This window comes from Notamacropus eugenii, chromosome 2 (assembly GCF_028372415.1).
Source record: "Notamacropus eugenii isolate mMacEug1 chromosome 2, mMacEug1.pri_v2, whole genome shotgun sequence".
Lineage (NCBI taxonomy): Eukaryota > Metazoa > Chordata > Mammalia > Diprotodontia > Macropodidae > Notamacropus > Notamacropus eugenii.
The window spans coordinates 69,062,266-69,082,278 of NC_092873.1; the positions used below are offsets into that span (position 1 = coordinate 69,062,266).

Here is a 20,013-nt window from a genome sequence, read left to right on the forward strand (position 1 = left end):
ATCACCTACCCAGCAAAACTGAGTATAATATGTCAGGGAAAAGAAATGGTCATTCAATGAACTAGAGGACTTTCAAGCACTCTTGGAGAAAAGACCAGAACTGAATAGAAAATTTGCCTTTCAAACACAAGAATCAAGAAAAGCATGAAAAGGTAAACAGGAAAGAGAAATCATAAGGGACTTACTAAAGTTGAACTGCTTATATTGCTACATAGAAAGAAAATATGTGTAACTCTTGAGAGTTTTCTCAGTATTGGTAGTTGGAGAGATTATATACATATAGACAGAGGGCACAGGGTGAGTTAACTATGAAGGAATGTTATAAAAAAATAAAATTAAGGGGTGAGAGAGGAATGTGTTGGGAGAAAGGGAAAGGGAAAAATAGAAGAGGTAAATTATCTCTCCCATGAAAGAGGCAAGATAAAGCTTTTTCAGTGAAGGGGAAGAGGGGGGAGGTGGGAGGGAAAGAATGAACCTTACTCTCATGGAATTTAGCTTAAGAAGGGAATAACATGCACACTCAATTTGATATGAAAATTTATCTTACACTAAAGGAAAGTAAGGGGTAAAGGGATAAATGGGGGTGGGGAAGATGATGGAAGGGAGGACAAATTGGAGGAGGAGGTAATTAAGGTAAGCACTTTTGAGGAAGGACAGGGCCAGGAGAGAGTAGAATAAATGGGAGACAGGATAGATAGGAGGTAAATATAGTTAGTCTTTCACAACATGACTTTTATGGAAGCCTTCTGCATAACTACACATGTGTAATCTATATCAAATTGCTTACCTTCTCAGTGGAGATGGATGAGTAGGGAGGAAGGGAAAGAAGTTGTAACTCAAGGCTTGAAAGACAAATGTTAAAAATTGTTTTTACATGCAACTGGAAAATAAGACATAGAGGCAATGTGGTATAGAAATCTATCTTGCCCTGCAGGAAAATGGAAGGGAGGGGGATGAGAGAAGGGAGAGGTGTGATAGAAGAGAGGGAAGATAAGGGGAAGGGGCAATAGGAATGCACAATATCTTGGGTTGGGTGGAGGGGAGAGATGGGGAGAAAATTTGGAATTCAAAATCTTGTGAAAGTGAATGCTGAATACTAAAAATAAATAAATTAATGAATATATATATGCATTCAAGTTCAAGGATTGTGGAAAATCACACAGGAAGCAGTTAGGTCTAGTTTGAGGAAAAGCTGGCTTGCAGACCATCTGATGGGGAGTAGTACAGATGAAAAAAAAAACCTGGAAAGATGGATGCCTAGCAAACTTTCAATGTCAGGTTTTTTTATCCTAGAGGCAACAATCAGCTACTGAATATTTTTGAGCAGGGGAGAGACATGAACGAATAAAGAAATGAATAAACAAATGGGTGAATGACAATCATTTATTAAGTACTTACTTTATGCCAAATATTGTGCTAAGCACAGGCAATATGAAGAGGAAAAAAGAGTTCTTGTCCCAGGGGCTTACATGATAATCGAGGAGAACAATGCCCAGTGGAGAGTGGTGTCCAGGGAGAGTCCTGAGATCAGGGAGGTAAGGGAATGGTAAGGGAAGTCATAGAGCAATGGATGGACATGGTCAAAGATGGCCATGATTGATCTGGCAGTTTCGTGGAGGTTGGGTTGGAAAGGGGAGAGCCTGGAAACAGGAAGACCCATCATGTGGCTCCTCAAACATTTAGGTCAGATGTGATCGGTTAATGTTTTTGGGTCCAAAGTCCTCCCTAGGCCTGGATCCCTCTATTCTTTTCAAGTCCTCCAAGGAGAAAAGCCACAGCTTATTCTAGAGCCTCCATCAAGGTTGATTGCTCTGTCGCGTTTCAGGGCTTCCCTGCTTATATCCCTTCCCTCAATGAACTGGTCCAGGAAGAAGAGGAGGGACTAAAGTACCCGAACCTCTGGGCTGGTGGCCTTTCTACTGTACACACCATCTACCTTTGGTTGTTCACAGTTCTCTGTTAGAATCAACACACTCAGAACATTCAACCATAGGGCAAAGAGAAGGATGACAGAGGAAGAGGGCTGGGTTCCAATCCCAGGAAACATGGTGAAGAGATTCTCTTGTGGTTCAGAGTGACATCTTGCCATGAGGAACCCTACTTACCTTGTTGTAGCCAATGAAATAACTTCATTTATTCAAACTCTGCTAATCTGATTTACATAATCATTCCATCTGGGACAGAATTTACCTTTTGTACTGTCTGCAGAGAATGAGTCTGCTGGCACATTAATCACATAAATCTTATTGCAGGAGGTGTACAGAGACCAGGCAAGACAGACTGTGCTCATGTCTTGGGAACATTTACTGTAGGGAGGCAAATGAATTCTGGGAAAGCCAAATAATTCTACCCAGATTAATCAAGTGAAGGTGGCTGGTGAGTCAATCTTCCATAATTCAAACAACTATCACCCTCCCTTTGTTTAAGGATGACCAGGGGTGAGTGAGTGAATGTGTTTATGGGTATAAAGACAGGAACTGGATAAAGTGTGAGGATGACATGGTGGCTATAGCTGCCTGATGTCTGCAGAAGGATGATAGAGTGAGAGTCAGAGGATACAGATGTCCAGGTACAGGTAAGAGTAGGGGCAGACATGGATTGGGACAGTGTCTTTGATGTGGGTAGTTCACATGGCACAGAAATCATCCTAAGGATCAGTTAAGGGAAATTGAATCAATGGCAAGCTTCCACAGAATTGAGACCAGATTAATCATTGCAGGAGGTGATGGAACCCTGGGAAATGGGCAAACCAGAGGCTGCTTCTCTTTGCCCAACCCTCTGCATTCTTTTCTCTGTAGCCTTGAGCAAGGTTAACAGAGCTCACAGAGCAAGCGGTGCTGTACCAAACTATCTCTTTGACTAATTGCTTCAGAAGGGCGTGAAGAGGATCCAGAAACTAATGGTGGGGGGGGGGGGGGAGTAGGATGGTCCCACTAAGTGAGGGGCAGATGTTCTTTCCTCAGGGCCACATTGTACTGACATAACACCCATGTCCCAGATCAATAAAATTAGCTTTATTGGTTCACCTTCAAATTCCCATCAAGCAGAGAATAGTATGCCAGTGAACACTTTCCCAAACAGCCCCACTCATCTACCTCAACCTGTCCTTCTCCCTTAAAATTGTGCACTTAGCATAATGAGCATGGCTCCAACTTCATAGTGTCACCAGAGGCAATTCTCATAAAAAGACATTTGAATTGATTCCGGATTCTCCCAGGGTGGAAGGAGGCAGAGACCTTGTGGGCAGGAGCCCAAGGACTCTAAGTCTGGTTTCTCTGCATTCATTTGGTAAGGGACAATGAGGACTTGAAGTGAAGGTGGGATCCATGTAACAATCAATCTATTGAGCAGATAGCACACGCATTATTGAGCACTACCACGTGCTCTGTAATGTGCTAAGTCCCGGGGATATGAAGGCAAAGCAAAAACCAATTCCTCAAGAAAGTTACATTCTAAGCACAGCTCAGGGAGAGGAGAACAGGGATGTTGGAAGCAGCAAGACCTGGGCTTGACTCTCACCTCTGACATGTATGAGCTGGATGACAACCTAGGTAGCCCTTCATTTCTACAAGAAAATTATAGTGACAGCAGCCACAATGCCTATAGTACTGGTGTTTACAGGGTTTGTAGGATTATAGTCACAGTCACAAGCAATCTTAGAGGCCAGCTATTTCAGTTACTGATTTTACAGAGAAGAAATAACTTGCTCAGGGTCACGAAGCTGATGTCTAAGGTGATAGGTGAATCCAGTTCTTCCTGATTCCAAGTTCATGGCACTACCTCTGGTGATTCTGTCCCACATTTTATCGACCGGTCAAGTCTGGGGGAATATCTAGGCCAAATACCCTCTGCTTATTCTGCTTCCATCTCTGCTCAAGACCTGGACCCTGCTACCAGAGTATTCCTGAATCATCCCCTCATTGCCTAGAAGTTCCATGTTGGAGTGACTAGTGGGTGAATGTATAGAAGGACAGTAACCAGAGAAGGCTCTGGCTCATTCCTGCAGCTCACTGGGGCTGAGGTGTGTGCAAACCAACCCACTGATCCCACTATGCCTGGAGACTTGATCCCACGCTTGGGTTGTCAACCATCCAACTAGACCATCTCCCCTTCTGCAGCTGCATCTGTGCTTTTTTACTTCTGCAGATAAACCAACCAACCCCTTTCTCTCTTGGCCACTTCTCCCAAATTATGCTTCCTTCCGCAATTAGAATGTAAGTCCCTTGAAGGCAAGGCCTGTCTCTTTAAACTCTTTCCACTCCCAACAATAAGCACAGTGCCTGACATAGAATTGGCACTCACTAATGCTTTTTTGTTACTTAATTCATGTAAATACTTTGCAAGTATTGGAGTGCCCTATAAATGTGCCTTAGTGTTATGAAAAAAGGGATGCAGGTGAGGAATGTCACTAAAGAAGACCAGAAAGACCTTGGCCTGTGCTCCCACAGGCAGCCAAAAATGTATCACCATGGGCTTCTGAGCCTGGAAGAGCAGGAGAACAGAGGGTCAGAAAGAGAAGGGTGGAAGTTGGGAGGAGGAAGGAAAGTAGGGGAGGTGCCAATGATCTCAGTCTTGGGTGTCGTACGCTGAGTGTGAGATGCAGCTGGTGGGACTCCCACCTTTGGAGATCACTGCCTAGAGAGGCCTCCAGAGCACCTTGAGCACACAGCTTTCCTGGTCATCTTTGGAGGGTACCTCACTATGACTGGTCTAGAAAAGACGCCACTAGGGAGTAGGGAATCCTCATATTCACACACTCCAGAGGAGAAATAACTTTAAAGCATCTCGCTACCAGTGATAGATAGCTTTACATATACGGTGTGGACTAGGGTCGTCCAAGACACACCGTTTGTGACAGTAGGTCAAGGGTGACCTACCTGTGGCAAAAAAATGGATTCTTGCAGTGAACACATTGAATCACAAAGAGGCAATGTGATTCAGTGAACAGAACGTTGGTCTTGCTTAATCAGAAGGTCTGACCCAGATCCCCCATATTCTAAGGGCAGAGCCTTGGACAAGCCTTTCAGTCTCCATGAGCTTTGGTTTCATCACCTGTGAAAAGGGGGATCCCAAGTGATAAATGATCAAAGGATATGAACAGGCAGTTTTGAAGAAATTAAAGACATCTACAGTCATATGAAAAAATGTTCTAAATAACTGTTGATTAGAGAGATGCAAATCAAAACAACTCTGAGGTTTCACGTCACACCTATCATATTGGTTAACATGACAAAACAGGAAGATGATAAATGTTGGAGAAGATGTCGGAGAGTTGGGACACTAATTCATTGTTGGTGAAGCTGTGAGCTGATCCAACCATTCTGGAGAGCAATTTGGAACGATGTCCAAAGGGCTACAAAAATGTGTATACCATTTGACCTAGCAGTACCACTTCTAGGACTGCATCTCTAAGAGATCATAAAAATGGGAAAGGGTCCCACATATACAAAAATATTTATAGTAGCTCTCTTTGTGGTGGCCAAAAACTAGAAATCAAGGGGAGGTCCACCAATTGGGGAATGGCTGAATAAATTGTGATATATGAATATAATGGAATACTATTGTGCATAAGAAATGATGAACAGGAAAACTTCAGAGAGACCTGCAAAGACTTATATGAACTGATGCTGAGTGAAAGGAGCAGAACCAGGAGAACTTTGTACACAGCAACAACCACAGTGTGTGATGAATTTTTCTGGTAGATTTAGTACTTCATGGCAATGCAAGGACTTAAAAAATTGCCAGTGGACTCCTGAGGCAAAATGCCTTCCACATCCAGAGAAAGAACTATGGAATTTGATCGCAGAATGAAGCAGACCATTTTCTTTTGTATTATGCTTTGTTTTGTTTTATGATTTCTCCCATTCATTTTCATTCTTCTATGCAATATGACTAAGGTGAAAAGTATTTAATAGGAATGTATGTATAGAACCTATATCAAATTGTATACCATCTCAGGGAGGGAGTGGGGAGGGAGGGGGGAAGAAGGAGAAGGGAGGGGAAAGATCTAAGATATATGGAAATGATTGTAGAACACTGAAAACAAATAAAATAATTTAATAAAAAGAGAAAGTGAAAAAAAAAAAAGAAAAGGGGAATAGTGATTTTCATCTTCCTCCCTTCATTGGGCTGTGGTGAAGACTGACTTTGGCCATGCCCCTTCTCCTCTGAGCTGAGCCTCTGTTTCCTCATCTGTAAAATGAAGAAGGAAGACTGGCTGGTCCCTAAGTTCCTTTCCACGTCTAGTAATCTATGATGCTACAAATGAGATAATGGATCTAAAGTTTCCTAGGCAGAGAACTGAATAATGGTGTAATTCCTGTCCACATCACAGACAAACACAGCCCCCCTCTCTTTTCCCAGACATGGTTCAGATTGTCCCCAGGGCCTACTCTCAATTTCTACTCCTTATTCTGAACAGTTGGGTCAATCACAAGTGTGCTACTAGTTATTGGACACCCAGATAGACCCCATTCCCCTAGTGCTTAAATCTGAGAGGAGCCAAACTGAGTTATATAGAAGACAGTCCCATGGTGACATTGCTGATGGAGGACGATGGATTCTAGTCATGCTTTCTTTCTTCTCTTTGGTAAGAGAGACACAAGGTGCAGCTGGGTGGTGCAGTGGATAGAGCACCAGTGCAGGAGGCAGGAGGACCTGAGTTTGAATCTCCCCTCAGACACTTGACACTTACTAGCTGTGTGACCTTGGGCAAGTCACTAAACCCCAATTGCCTCATCCTGGATCATCTTCAGTCATCCTGATGAATATCTGGTCACTGGATTCAGATGACTCTGGAGGAGAAGTGAGGCTGGTGACCTGCATAGCCCTCCCTCACTCAAAACAAAGTCAAGTGCAAGTCATGTCATTATTTCTCTGATGGCATGGTCTGCTTCAGCAATGAAAGATGAATGCACACAAGAGATACACACTATACCTTATGACATGCATCGGAGGAGATCTATGGTGTTTCCAAGTGGATCTCATGTGCTTAATAAATGATTTTGGTTGATTCAGAATACTGCACAGTTCCCATGTCTTTGTATTCAAGGGTTCCAAGAAGGGAGGGAGTGGGGGAACCAGACATTCTGCCTCACTGAGGCTTTAAAGCAAGAGCCAGATGCCAACTTGTCAGGGATGTTGAAAAGGGCATTCTTGTTCTGGTAGAGGTGGGAACAAAGCTTTGGAGGCATCTTCCGGTCTGGAGATAATTAAGTGACTCTGTCCTTCTCTGTCTGAGATGAGCCCAAGTCCTCAGTACAGGGCGATGGAGAGGGACTGAAGGACAGCCTTTTGTTTGGTTTTATGTCAGTAATAAGTCGATCGTCAAAATGCTGGGCAATAGACTTCAGTCCTACCCTTTAATAGGTCATGCTCTTTGAAGTGGGCACCTCGCCAGCTGCTGACGTGCAGACCTACCTCTGTGCTCATGTCTCTACGCTTAACAACTGAGCAAAGACATTTCCCAGGGAAATAAAGAGACAGAAGTGGGTGGCGGCGGGCTCTCCAGTGTCTCTTCTCCTGCAGATCTCTTCTTTACACTTGACAAAGCCATGCCAGGGAGAGACAAATGCAGTCCTCCCCCCTCCTCCTTCATACTCCCCTTCTTTTCCCTCTAATGGGAAATGAAATCCAGTCAGCCATTTACTGGATTCACATCAGAAGAAGGCATTAAGCTAAAGCGACTTTTACTGGGGCTAACAAAATGTGTGTGTGTGCGTGTGTGAGTGTGAGTGTTTGTGTGTGAGAGAGAGAAACAGAGAGAGAGAGAGAGAGAGAGAGAGAAAGAGAGAGAGAGAGAGAGAGAGAGAGAGAGAGAGAGATGGGGGGAGAGGAGAGGGACAGACAAAGAGAGGGAGAGAGACATAGAGAAACAGAGAGAGGGAGGAAGGGAGAGAAGGAGAGAGACAGACAGAGACAGAGAGGTAGGTTCAGCACATAAAATTTATTTGAATTTCCATTAGCAAGAGGCTCAAACCCCACTCAGCTGTGTAGCTACAGTTTCTTCTTAATATCCATCATCCCAAGGACAGATTTTAAATTGGATAAAGGGGAAGAGAAGGAGAGTCGGATCTACAGCCAGGATTCCCTTCTGGAAGGTGTGTTGGGAGAGATGTCTCCGTGGCCCCAGCCAACTGCTGCCCTTCCTCATTGCTTTCTGGTGGCTTCAGGAAGGCCAGTCCACCCCACCCCCACTTTCTTCTAAAAACACTGTGAAGCCTGCTGGAAAGTCACAGTGCCAAGCCAGGAATCTGTTGTTGCAAGCCTTTCCTGAATCCCCCCTGCCCAGAAAAAAATCATCCTGCCTTCCCTGAAATTTCTATGGCATCTCTCATTCCATGGCATTCTCTCACTGTCCTTTCATTGACAAGTATATGTTGAACACCTACTATGTGCTGGTCTTCATCAGTTCCTGCCTTCAAAGAGCTTTCTTTCTGGTAGGGGAAGTGACAAGGCTGTGTATGTATGTATGCACATGCAAAATAAAGACAAGACAATGGGGGGAAGCAGGACCAGTGCCTGAGAAATGGGGGAGAGTCATCAGAAAAAAGCTTCCAGTAGAAGATGGAGCTTGAACTGAGTCTTGAGAGAAATGAAGGCTTCTATGCAGTGGGGGTGGGGAGGGAGAGCCAGTGCAAAGTACAGAGATCTGAAGAGTGTGAGAGAAATGGCAAGGAAGCCACTATGGTGAGATTGAACCTGAGGGAGAGGGGAATAATGTAGAGCCACATTGGAAAAGGCATCTTCAACAATCAGACAGAGCCTCTTACATTCGGTCCTAAAGGTAATAGGCATCCACTGGAGTTTATTGAGTAGGGGAGTGAATCAAAACATGCCTGGTGTTGAATTCATGGAACTATTCCATCTCACCTATGAGGGTGTGTACCCTACACTTCACTCTACCTTCACAGCAAATATTGATCCTATGAATGGATCAATGGATGGTTGGTTGAATGGATAGAAGGAATGATGGGTGGAGAGACAGAGGGATGAATGGATGGATAAAGGAAATAATCAATGGCATGTATTAAATGTACATTACCAAAGGACTTAACTTGAGACAGGTATTGCAAGGATAAATCCTTAATGATGTCAGGTGCTCTTCTAGAAATCATTTTCTGTTATCCTTCTGAAAATCTGTGACTATTAGCAAGTCCTGCCCATCTGATGCCCTAATGCCCACAAAATGAGTCAAAGAAGTCTTGCTCCCAGACACACTGTGGACTGCATCATTGTGAACATGATCAGTATCTTAACAGTATGATCTTAATACCCTTGAGTATTTTGAGTCATTGAGTTTGATCGCTGTAAGACATAAATGATTACTTAAGAAAAGTAGCAAATGCCTCATAGGTTCAGAAAGGAGTGACTCACCTTGCCCCATAAGCTGGCTCTGAAGTTCAAACAGAGCTGGAGTCAGCAGATGTCTCCAAATGATCTCATCTTAGAACGTTCCCATGAAGAGCTCTCAGCTGAGGCTACAGATCCACACTTGGCTGAAACACAAAGAGATTCCTGACAAATGAGCTTGATTCTTTTTGCCTTGACCATATAGACCTACCATGCCATGTATGCCCTGTTGACTTGGTGTTTCACATGGCACATGTGGTGCCCACAGTTGTTCCATGTGATGGTAGGGTGGCTCCCCAGGAAGTCAGTCTTCCAAGATAAAGGCTAACTCACTAAGCATCTACAGCTTCCCTCTGGGATGTTCTATGGATTGATACTGCTTTAATCCTAACCCTATGTCCAACAGTACCCCTTGTTCTCCCTGGGTGGGTCATGAACTCCCTAACTATGTTACCTGCTGCATGGCTTAGTTTTCATCAAGACTCTATGATCACTTTGGGGTAGTCATCTTCCCATGACCATGGACCCAGCTCCAACTTGACAGGTGGTCTTTGAGAGTTGCTATGGCACCACAATGCATCCATCATTCTGGGGGCACATTAGTGATGATGATCTCTGAACCTTGCTAGGCTGATTCTGAGAAAGCAGCCACACCATCCATCTCTGGGCTTTTACTAGGCTAGAGAGCACCTGGGAAGGAGGTGTCTATCCTCATGCATTTACCCTTAACTGTCTGGGCCATTCCCCTGCTACATAAGAGACCATGGAGGGAGGGTGTTAGTGAGGACTTCACCGTATTGGTCACCAGATCCCTGGTGAGCTTATCCCTAGGCTCCCTTGTTTGAATTCAGTTAACAAGCACTAACTAAGGCGTTGCTATGTCCCAGGCACTTGTGCTGCACCTTCTGTGATCCTCTTTATTTTAGCAATTGCTTCAATTATCAAAAGGCATGATTATGAGAAGGGATTCATCAGTCTACCCAAAAGGGTTCATTGTATGAAAAAAAGATGAGGAAACAGAGTTCTAGAAGCTTGGGATTACTGCAAAAGGTTGACGGTAGGCTCCACATTATTACCCTGAAGGATTATGAGTAAACAGCTTTCCATAGGAAATGTTGCTTCTGCCTAACACTGTAATTATAGTCCACTCCTAAGTTGCTGCTTCCTGGGATGTTCCCATAGTACCTCATTCAGTTCATACTTCCTTTGTCTTCCAACTCTGTACCATCCCCATTTTTCTTTTGTCTTCCCAACCCAATTCAAAAGACTTCAAAATGTTTACATTTTCCTCAGCTCAGTGAAGACCTCATTCATGGCACCTGTTCATGTGGCTGTAGGCTAACTCTTTCCCTCATGTCAGTTTCATTTAAGTTTTTTAGCCAGGTTTGGGACTCACTGTTCTGTGACCAAATTCACTCCTTGAGAGAGGAAGAAAAGGGCACATGACTCAATGTTCACTTCAGGAGGTTGGATGGAGGATGGAAGAGCATTTCAGGAGGATGGAGAACATTGCCTTGACTGACATCCAATCTTGGTCCCCAGATGTAAGTCATAAGAATGCTTTGGCCAAACAAGAAACAAGTTGGTTCTGAAACAATTCAGCAATAAGATAAGGAGTGGAGGAAAGAGAGGCAAGATCAATAAAGGCACTGAGGTTGGAGGTCAATCCAGGTGAAATTCTCCATCAAGTGCTCTACCTTGCCCACCCTCTGAAATATACATTGGTCACATGCCCCCCCATTCCCTCTCCATTTTGATTTATGACATGGCTTTCTTTAGCACAGTCAGCCACTAAGTTAATATCCAACTTTACTTTGATCAGGGTTTATCAGGGGACAAGTAAGGCCATAGCAAGATATATTTTCACCTGTGGCCAAAATAGTCCAGTATGGCAAGGAGGAAGAGGCTGTGGCATCAGAGAAGGCAGTTCTAATGTGGGGGAGGTCATACCCAAAGATGGCATGATCTAAGAGGAAGATCGCCACCACCCCCCCCCCCCAGAAAGGGGACATCAAGGCAGTGAGACCCTTGGGAATGGGAATGGAAATAATCACAAGGTGAGGGACAAAGTGAAGAAGGAAGGATGCCTCCACCAGATGTCAGCACTCTGGGATAAAGGCCCAGTGACCCCTCTCTGATGTCCTCTCTGGCTCCAAATCTATGATCTCAGGAGACCCTGAAGACTCATTTTTGTCTCATGAAAATCAAGGGATGTGCAGAAACAGGAAAATGGCACCAGCATAATTCCACTAATTCTCAGAAAAATCCATTAATGCTTGACAGACAGAGAGAGAGGAGGGGGTCCAAAGGGATGAGGATGAGGATGAGGATGAGGATGAGGATCAGAACAAACCTATGAATGAATGTAACCATGCATTGGATGGAGCTTGTATTCAGGGATCCCACCACCAAGACCAGTAGAATGTACCATTCTCCTCTGTCTGAAATGGGCCCTTTTCCACCCTGGCACAGTCATATCAAATGTATGGGTAGTGAAATCTCTCCCTGGTTAGCCCCTAAAGGCCTGTAAAAGCATGTTTATTGAAAGTTGGACACTTTTGAGAAATTCACTATACCCAATGGGATTATTTAACTTTGTGAATGAAGGTACCTTAGAGACTGTCTAGTCTTTTTTTAAAAATTATTTATTTATTTTTAGTTTTCCACATTTGTTTCCACAAGATTCTGAGTTCCAAATTTTCTCCCCATCTCTCCCCTCCCCACGACCCCAAGACACCATGCATTCTGATTACCCCTTCCCCCAATCTGTCCTCCCTTCTATCACACCCCTTCCTTCCCTTATCCCCATCTCCTCTATTTTCTTGTAGGGCAAGATAGATTTCTAGACACTATTACCTGTATTTCTTATTTCCCAGTTGCAAGTAAAAACAATTTTTAACATTCACTTTTAAAACTTTGAGTTCCAACTTCTCTCCTTTCTTCCCTCCCAAATATCCCCACTGAAAAGGCAAGCAATTCAATACAGGTTATATATGTGTAGTTATGCGAAATACTTCCACAAAGTCATGTTGTGAAAGACTAACTATATTTCCTTCCATCCTATCCTGACCCTCATTTATTCTATTATCTCTTTTGACCTTGTCCCTCCCCAAAAGTGTTTACTTCTAATAATCCCCTCCTCCCATTTGCTCTCCGTTCTAGCATCCCCCCACGCTCCACTTTTCCCCTTCTCCCCTATTTTCCTGTACTGTAAGATATATTTTCATACAAAATTGAGTGTGCATGTTATTCCCTTCTTAAGTCAAATGTGATGAGAGTAAGCTTCACTGTTTCCCTCTCACCTCCCCCTTTTCCCCCTCCATTGAAAAAATTTTTTCTTGCCTCTTTTATGAGAGATAATTTGCCCCATTCCATTTCTCCTTTTCTCCTCCCAATACATTCCTTTCTCACCCCTTAATTTTATTTCTTTTTATATCATCCCTTCCTATTCAACTCACCCTGTGCTTTCTGTCTATATGTATATAATCCCTCCAACTACCCAAATACTGAGAAAAACTCAAAAGTTACAAATTCCTCTTTCCATGAGGAATGTAAATAGTTCAACTTTGGTAAGTCCCTTATGATTTCTCTTTCCTGTTTATCTTTTCCTGCTTCTTTTGATTCTTGTGTTTGAAAGTCAAATTTTCTATTTATCTCTGGTCTTTTCATCAATACTGCTTGAAAGTCCATTGAATGTCCACTTTTCCCCCTGAAGTATTATACTCAGTTTTGCTGGGTAGGTGATTTTTGGTTTTAATCCTAGCTCCTTTGACTTCTGGAATATTATATTCCAAGCCCTTCAATCCCTTAATGTAGAAGCTGCTAGATCTTGTGTTATACTGATTGTATTTCTACAATACTTGAATTGCTTCTTTTGAGCTGCTTGCAATATTTTCTCCTTGACCTGGGACCTCTGGAATTTAACTACAATATTCCTAGAAGTTTTCCTTTTGGGATCTCTTTCAGGAGGTGATTGGTGAATTCTTTCAACATTTATTTTACCCTCTGGTTCTAGACTATGAGGGCAGCTTTCCCTGATAATTTCATGAAAGATGGTATTTAAGCTCTTTTTTGATCATGGCTTTCAGGTAGTCCAATAATTTTTAAACCATCTCTCCTGGATGTATTTTCTATGTCAGTTATTTTTCCAATGAGATATTTCACATTGTCTGCTATTTTTTCATTCCTTTGGTTTTGTTTTATAATTTCTTGATTTTTCATAACGTCATTAGCTTCCTTCTGCTCCATTCTAATCTTTAAGAAATTATTTCCTTCAATGAGCTTTTGGACCTCCTTTTCCATCTGGCCAATTCTGCTTTTTAGGGCACTCTTTTTCTCATTGACTTTTTGGATCTCTTTTGCCATTTGGTCTAGTCTATTTTTTACAGTGTTATTTTATTCAGCATTTTTTGGGTCTCCTTTAGCAAGCAGTTGACTCATTTTTCATAATTTTCTTGCATCATTCTCATTTCTATTCCCAATTTTTGCTGTACTTCTCTTATTTGATTTTCAAAATTCTTTTTGAGCTCTTTCATGGCCTGAGACCAATTCATATTTTTCTTGGAGGCTTTGGATGTAGCAGCTTTTACTTTGTTTTCTTCTGTTTGCATGCTTTGGTTTTCCTTGTCACCAAATCTATAATCTGATTCTTTATCTGAGTTTTGCTCATTTCCCTAGCCACTTACTCTTTCTTTTTTTGAGCTCTTTGTCAAAGTAGTTCTCTGATTCCATGGGGGTGGAGGGTTGTAATGTTAGCTGCTCAATCCCCCCACAACATGTGGGCCTAGAGTTTCAGAAACAGTTGTTTCAGCTGCCCTTGCTGCTGCTGTGGTTGCCATTGTTTCCTTGACCCCATCCCCCACCACCCTAAGACTGGGCCCAGACAGCTCCACTCTCCTGCACTGGTCCCATAGACTTTTCTTACTGACTTTCCAATTTATCCTCAGCCTTTTGAGGTCATGAAGTCTGGAAACTACCACAGGTGTGAGAGATTCAGTCCCCTCACAGTCTGCTCAGGTCTCCTCTATGCACTTGTGGCCCACACTGAATTGTGCTCTGCTCCAAGTGTGGATGATAGACACTTCCCAGTGACCCTCCAGGCTGTCTTGTGCTGGAGATTTGCTTCACTCTGTCTTTCCGTGGGTTCTGCAGGTCCAGAATTTGTTGAGAGCCATTTTTATAGGTATTTGCCTGGGCTTGGGGAGAGCGCTCTAGAAAGTCTGAGGTATTACTCTGCCATCTTGGCTCCGTTCCCCCAAGACTATCTAGTCTTAATTTCTCTTTTTATGGAAGAGGAAAAAGATCTCTCAAGGGATGAAAGTATTGGGCCAAAGTGGCACAGACAATTAGTTGCAGAGTTGTGATTTGGATCCAAGTCCTCAGTCTCAAAATCTAGAGGTCTTTCCCTTACATTAACTCAGCTTAAGACTTTGACCTTGCTATTCAGTGACCTCTTGTCTAATTAATTCCTTATAAAAAGAATTTAAAAGGCATGTGGTTAAAGTATATTTCAGAGGCAAAGTAGAGCAGGTGATGGAGAAATCCACCTTGACTAGCATCTGACCAAAGTTCTTCAGTTGATCATGCCTCTCTTCTCTCCCTCTCCACTCTCATTTTTATATCTTAATAAGGAAGGGGCTTTCAAACCTTCTGGGAAACAATTTGGATTTACGTGATAAAAGTGGACCCACTGATACAGAGCATCCATTACTGGGCATTTATTACAGAGAGGTCAAAGATAGAAAGAAAGATAAAATTTCATAGCAGTACCTTTTGTAGTAGCAAAGAACTAGAAACAAATTAGATTTCCATTAGCTGGGGAATGGCTGAACATATTGTGGTACGTGAATGTAATGGAATGTTATTGTGCAGAAATGACGATGAATATGAGGAATTCAGATACTAATAATGTGAGGGCTTGTATGAACTGATGCAGAGGGAAAGAGGAAAAACCAAGGAAACAATATGAACAATGATTCCAGCAACAGAATGGAAAAGATCATTTAAAGAAATGCTGTGCAATTATAATGGTCAATTTTTTCATCAAAGGGAGATGAGGAATGGTGGGATGCACTGACCTTTTTGTTTTCCATAGGAGAAGTGGGAAACTATGGATGAGGAACATGGTATACACTTTTAGATATCAATGAATTTTCAGTTGAGTTGGCTCAACATTTTTCTCTTTGTTACAAGGAAGGTGAATGATGGGAAACTGGGGAGGTGTTGATATCTAGAACTATAATTTTAAAACTATAGAGCAAATAAAAAAAGGAAGGCTCACCATGATGACCTGTTGTGGTGATGTGAATGGAGGCTGGAGATTTGATTTGCAAGGAATGGGAGCAGCTGGGGAAAGTGAAGCTGGGGATATTCTACCATACCAAAACAATTGCCTTGGTGTGTGAGGGCTCCATCCAGAGATACAGATCTCAGGGTCTCTAAAATGTAGCAAACAAGCTTTGCGATGAGTGCTATCTTGCTGTGGAGCTCCTCCAAATGCAACCAGGCTGGACCTCAGACAACAAATGTGTCATGGATCCCTGTTACACCCCTAGTAGAGGTCCTCATCCCCTCTCACCTTGACTCCTCCTTTCAATGCTCTGCTCCAAGTCTTTCAGCTCACCCATCTATCCTCTCACCACTGCCAAAGTCTTCTCCCCAGAGCTTACTCCTGCCTATGGCACTCCTGCTCTCAAAGATCTTTAGTGGCTGCCCTTCACCTCTTAGAAAAAATTCAAACTTCTCATTTTGGTATTTAAAGCAATTGTAAAGGTGTCGAGGAGTGGGGCGAGTAGCGCTGGGTACAGACATTACAAAGTCATGGGAGGAAATCTAGAAACTAAAAGGTGGCAGGGGGTAAAACATGGCTGTGCAGATTAATAGAGGCAGATTCTGGAGCCATATGATCAATGGCCTATCCGAGAGATGATATATGAGGCACAGAAACACGGTAGGTAGTGACATGACAACAGTTGTCTGAGCATCTGCTGAAGCCTCTCTCTGTCTCTGTCTATCCTTTCTATCTCCTTTCTCTCTCTCCCTCCTTCCCTTTCTCTCTCCTCTGCCCCCTTGATCTTCTCTCTCTGTCTCTGTTTTTCTCACCCCTGCTTCTCCTTTTACCCTTCTCTTCCTCACTGTCTCTAGATTTCTCTCTTTCTCTTTCTCTCTCTCTCTGTGTCCTTTCTATCTCCTCCCTCTCACTCCCTCCTTCCTTTCTCTTTCTATTATCCCCCCTCACTCTTCTCTCCGTCTCTTTCTTAGCCCTCTCTTCTCCTTCTTTTCCCTCTCTCTCTCTCTCCCTCCCTCTTTCTTTCTCCCAATCTCTCTCTTTCTCTCCTCTATTTTTCCTCCTCCCCTCTTTCTTCCTCTTCTTTCTCCCTCCTCACTTCTTCCCTCTCATCTTTCACCTAGAAATATCATGATTTGACTTAATAGTTATTTCCTTATTTAAAAGAGGAAGAACTCACAAGAGGGAGGGGGAACTACTATACATGGTTCTCCCCAACAATGAGGACCTAATTTCTGGGGTGTGAATGATGAGAAGCTTGGGGGGCAGTGATCGCTCCATCCTGGGGTCTGTGAATAAGGACAGAGAAGATTGACTTGTACATTATATTTGAGAAGAACAGAGATCAGAGGTTCTGAGAAATGATAGCCAGGATCTTACAGACTAAAAATTCTGCAGAGGGAAATGAGCCTTAGGAGGGAATGTGTATTGTCAAGAATGAAATTCTAGAGACAGAAAGAGAAACCATTTTAATGAGGGGAAGGGCCAGCTGTCTAAATAGATTCATGTGGATGAACAGAGACCTCATCAACCAACTCAAATTTTTAAATGAAATAGACAGAATATTTTTGCATCATAAGAAATGAAAACTAAGTAATTAAGATAAATACAGAAAAACTCATAGGATTCAATAGTCAGTGAAATAAGCAAAACCAAAAGGAAAATTTACACAATATCTATGACACTGAAAATTAAAAAACAAAACAAAAAGCCTTTCAAAGGAAACCAAACTTGGTACTGTAAGAGCCAGCAATAGCCTTGGAGAGCACTTAACATGAACATTCTCTTCATCACTGCAGCCCAGAGGCAGGGGATGCTGGGGTGGAACATGGCCATCTATGTCATCAGGCACTTGACTAGAGCTGGTCCGTTTACTTAACAGTTTCTGTTACAAGGGACGCTTTAATGTGGAGGAATTAGAGCGGGTGGTTGTTGGTGGCGTTGCTGCTGTTGTTTTCCCCAGAAAGGACTGTTGTGTAAAGACAAATGGCATCAAGAAAGCAACCTTTCTAAAATGTACAGAAGATGGAAGTAAGGGCAGGCACTGTGAGAGGAAGGCAGACATGTGGCATGACTGTGTAAGAAAAGTAGGAGCATTACTAATGCTCTAAGATAACTGGGGCTGGGGAGGAGAGCTAAAGATGAAAAATGTCAGGATGCATTATGTGCCTGTGTTTGTGCATGTGTGTTTGTGTGTGCATGTGTGTGTGTGTGTGTGTGTGTGTGTGTGTATTGTGGGAGGGAAAGATCAGAGCCCCGTGTTCTGTGGCTTATATCTCCCAAAACTAGTCTATCTTAAGCTTGTTTGCCTTGACCCAGACTCTCCCCCAGGAATCTCAGAATAGTGCTCGTGCCTTGGTCTCCAAAGATGTGGACAAATAAGGTCCTTGACTCCAGCACAAGTACTCATCTCATAATATAACCCAGAAAAAGGACAGGGTTTATTCACCCAAATGAAGGAAACAAAATAACATAAAAACTCACAACAGCCTGCTAATTTTTTTTTAGAGACAAGGTGATGTGTTGAGAACTAAAAGGTTCCCAATTCCCTTGCTAGCACCTTTGGAGTCTCCTATAGGCATCCTAAGCACAAGGACTATAAGACTACCTGGGAGAAATGAAATAAGAGACAGAAAGCACTGAAAACAAACCAAAAGACACAATGATAAATAAACCCAAAGAAAAACATTTACAAACTCTTCCATCTAGTCCAAGACATCACAACATTTCATTGTCTGATCCTGTAAATACTGAGAGATATCAACTTGGATCCAGAGTAGGAGACAAGATTAGCTAAGTTCCCAGGCATGATTGTGCCCAGGCCCACGCAGTCAAGGACCAGGGTGACTGGCACTAAGTCACAGATGGAGAAAGAGTTAGAGAAGTGCCTGAGAAGCAAAGCACCTGGAATATAGCAAGGGGCCTGTTACTAGGATGACCCACAATATTTGAGTCACAGCAAAAGAAAGAGACAATTCTGGGTTAAGAATTATGTACAAGAAGAAGAAAGAGGAGCCCAGGTCAAAGACACCAGAAAGTCAAACAATCAGAAAATCCAAAATTCGGGAATTTCTAAAGAAAATGGGGCCTAATAGAGAAGTGAGTCAAATGTACAAGAAAACAAGTCATTCTCTAATTGATAAATGGTCAAAGGATATGAACAGGCAGTTTTCAGAAGAAGAAATTAAAGATATCTATAGTCATATGAAAAAATGCTCTAAATCACCATTGATTAGAAAGATGCAAATCAAAACAACTATGAGGTACCACATCACATCTATCAGATTGACTAACATGATAAAACAGGAAGAAGATAAATGTTGGAGAAGATGTGAGAGAACTGAAACACTAATTCATTGTTGGTGGAGCTGTGAGCTGATCCAACCATTCTGGAGAGTAATTTGGAACTATGCCCAAAGGTCTACAAAAATGTGCCTACTCTTTGACCCAGCAATATTGCTTCTAGGACTGTATCCCAAAGAGATCATAAAAATGGGAAAGGGTCCCACATGTACAAAAATATTCATAGCAGCTCTCTTTGTGGTGGCCAAAAACTGAAAATCAAGGGGAGGCCTATCAACTGGGGAATGGCTGCACAAGTTGTCGTACATGAATGTAATGGAATACTCTTGTGCTATAAGAAATGATGAACAGGAAGACTTCAGAGAGACCTGGAAAGACTTATATGAACTGATGCTGAGTGAAAGGATCAGAACCAGGAGAAATTTGTCCTCAGCAACAACCATAGTGTGTAAGGAAATTTTTCTGGTAGACTCAGTACTTCATAGCAATGCAAGGACCTAAAAAATTTCCAATGGACTTTTGAGGTCAAATGCCTTCCACACCCAGAGAAAGAACTATGGAATTTGATTGCAGAATGAAGCAGACCATTTTCTTTTGTGTTAGAAAAAAAAAAAAGAAAATGGGGCCTAGTCTCAACCATCATATCTAGGACCATAGAGGACCTGCCCACACTAACCAAGAGTGAGAAGGAGTGGAGTCCAACCCAACTGTGATGTCCCAATCCAGAAAATAAAGTAGGAGTAAACAGAATAAAATGTGGAATACAATGAAGAAATGGTATACACTGAGAGAAATCCAAGAAATAAGCAGATGAAGAGAGTAACTCCACATCACCTCCAAGTATTGTCCCAGAGAAATAATGTCCTAAGCACAGAAGCTCTGGATAACTGGGAGAAATGGAACAAGAGACAGAAGATCTTATGTTAAAGGCAATGATAGTTGGGGAGAAAAGAACGGCAAAGGGACTTGATAGCTAGAACAGATGACCTAAGAACTGAACTACGTGAAAGTGTGTAGGTGCCCAAAAAAGCAATGTCTCCATGAGACAAAATTAAATTCAGCAAAATAAATTC

The 20,013-nt window shown here is 42.5% G+C and overlaps 1 protein-coding gene across 21 annotated transcripts in view; it reads right to left on the bottom strand.

Annotated features, from left to right (window-relative positions):
- Positions 1–20,013, bottom strand: part of PCBP3 (poly(rC) binding protein 3) — a 398,673-nt gene that overhangs the window by 127,538 nt on the left and 251,122 nt on the right. For all 21 annotated transcript variants that reach the window (XM_072640817.1, XM_072640816.1, XM_072640808.1 and 18 more), the window contains exon 4: positions 9,376–9,497. The gene's annotated coding sequence lies outside the window, so the exon portion shown is untranslated. The remainder of the gene's footprint in view (positions 1–9,375; positions 9,498–20,013) is intronic.